Source organism: Bison bison, unplaced genomic scaffold (assembly GCF_000754665.1).
Source record: "Bison bison bison isolate TAMUID 2011002044 unplaced genomic scaffold, Bison_UMD1.0 scf7180017864139, whole genome shotgun sequence".
Classification (NCBI taxonomy): domain Eukaryota; kingdom Metazoa; phylum Chordata; class Mammalia; order Artiodactyla; family Bovidae; genus Bison; species Bison bison.
Genome location: NW_011494711.1, coordinates 8,042,420 through 8,045,304, shown reverse-complemented (window position 1 = coordinate 8,045,304; position 2,885 = coordinate 8,042,420).

Sequence of the window (2,885 nt, the reverse complement as noted above, 5' to 3'; positions counted from 1 at the left end):
TGATGGTATGATCACTCATCTAGAGCCAGACATTCTGGAATGTGAAGTCAAGTGGGCCTTAGAAAGCATCACTACGAACAAAGCTAGTGGAGGTGATAGAATTTCAGTTGAGCTATTTCAAATCCTAAAAGATGATACCCTGGAAGGGCTACACTCAGTATGCCAGCAAATTTGGAAAGTTCAGCAGTGGCCACAGGACTGGAAAAGGTCAGTTTTCATGCCAATCCCAAAGAAAGGCAATGCCAAAGAATGTTCAAACTACCATACAATTGCACTCATCTCACATGCTAGTAAAGTAATACTCAAAATTCTCCAAGCCAGGCTTCAGCAATACGTGAACTGTGAATTTCCAGATGTTCAAGCTGGTTTTAGAAAAGCCAGAACAACCAGAGATCAAATTGCCAACATCTGCTGGATCATTGAAAAAGCAAGAGAGTTGCAGAAAAGCATCTATTTCTGCATCTATCTCTTTATTGTCTATGCCAAAGCCTTTGACTGTGTGGATCACAATAAACTGTGGAAAATTCTGAAAGAGATGGGAATACCAGACCACCTGACCTGCCTATTGAGAAACCTGTATGCGGGTCAGGAAGCAACAGTTAGAACTGGACATGAAAAAACAGACTGGTTCCAAATAGGAAAAGGAATATGTGAAGGCTATATATTGTCACCCTGCTTAATCAACTTATATGCAGAGTACATCATGTGAAATGCTGTGCTGGAAGAAGCACAAGCTAGAATCAAGATTTCTGGGAGAAATATCAATAACCTTAGATATGCAGATGATACCACCCTTATGGCAGAAACCAAAGAAGAACTAAAGAGCCTCTTGATGAAAGTGAAAGAGGAGAGTGAAAAAGTTGGCTTAAAACTCAACATTCAGAAAACTAAGATTGTGGCATCTGGTCCCATCACTTCATGGCAAATAGATAAGGGGAAACAGTGGAAACAGTGACAGACTTTTTTTTTGGAGGCTCCAAAAACACTGCAGATGGTGATTGCAGCCATGAAATTAAAAGACACTTTCTCCTTGGAAGAAAAGTCGTGACCAACCTAGACAGCATATTAGAAAGCAGAGACATTGCGTTGCCAACAAAGGTCCATGTAGCCAAAGCTATGGTTTTTCCAGTAGTCAGGTATGGATGTGAGAGTTGGACTATAAAGAAAGCTGAGCACCAAAGAATTGATGCTTTTGAACTGTGGTGTTGGAGAAGACTCATGAGCGTCCCTTGGACTGCAAGGAGATCCAACCAGTCAATCCTAAAGGAAATCAGTCCTAAATATTCATTGGAAGGACTGATGTTGAAGCTGAAACTCCAATACTTTGGCCACCTGATGTGAAGAGCTGACTCCTTGGAAAAGAACCTGATTAATGATACACCTATTAAAACAAATGAAATTGAATATGTATTATTATTCATTCATACAAATTAGTAAACATAAATGCATATAATAAAGTACGATATTATTTATGGACATATAGCATTTGTACGTGTGTATTTATTTATGTATGGTGTACATGTATGTATACAGATGTCACAAATACCAATATGTTTGGAAAAGTATACGACTGAAGAGTACTCACTAAATTCCTGATAATGGTTACCTCTGATACTGAAAAAAGAGAATGAGATTTAGGGATTGAGGTAAACTCCAGCTCTTTTAGTTTATATGTATATGAAAGATATTAGCAGTTGTAATTCTAAATGAACATATATGTTTGTCAGAATCTTCTTTTTTGTTTTTTTACATCTCAAATAAGAAAAGTAGCTGGGTAGGTCAATTTTGAAAAAAATGTATTTATTAAGTGAGAAGTAACCAGTTGTTAAAATTCACAAATCATCTTCATTCTGGATCACCTAAGGCTTTAAGACTTTTTAAAAGCAAAACAAAAACAGAGTGCAGTATATTACAGTTAAGATAATGGAGGACAAGAGGGGTGACACCTAAAAACTGCAAAACCCAGATCCCTTCTCCAGCAGTAAAGAAACCATGACAGATGATAAACAGTGTGAATGCTCTGATGTTGCCTGGCTATAGTCAACCTTGAAGGTCCTTTCTACTTCTGCCAAGCCCATAAAAGTAGGAATCCCAGATCCAACGTGTGCAAATACAGTGTGTTTTCCAATAGCAAATACACCGACGCTCTTTTCACTTCTAAGCCAACAGTCTAGGAGAGGTACACTTGAGAATATGTGAGCATACAGTTAAATAATGCTTCTCTCTGCCCACTAAAATAATTCACCAATATTAGATGCACACAAAAACAAAGTGATTGTGTCCCTGGAGTGATTCTTAATAAACCTATACCTTGCATATCATCATGAATAAAAAGAATGTTTTCCTAAAGTGTGTTCCTTGAAAAACTGATCTTAAAAAATATAGCATACAAAAAAAAAAAATATATATATATATAGCATACAGGTGGGAAATTGTATGGTCAATTAGGCTTGCATGAGTGCATGCTCAGTTGCTTCAGTAGTGTCCGATTCTTTGTGACTCTATGGAGTGTAGCCTGCCTGGCTCCTCTGTCCATGGGATTTGCCAGGTAAGAATGATAGAGTGGGTGGCCATTCCCTCCTCCAGGGGAATATTCCTGACCCAGGGCTCGAACATGGGTCTCCTGCATGGCAGGCAGATTCTTTACCATCTGATCCATCAGGCAAGCCCAATTAAGCTTAGGATATGCCAGTCCATCCTAAAGGACATCAGTCTTAAGTGTTCATTGGAAGGACTGATGTTGAAGCTGAAACTCCAATACTTTGGCCACCTGATGCAAAGAACTGACTCATTTGAAAAGACCCTGGTGCTGGGAAAAATTGAGGGCAGGAAGAGAAGGGGATGACAGAGGATAAGATGGTTGGATGGCATCACTGACTTGGGGG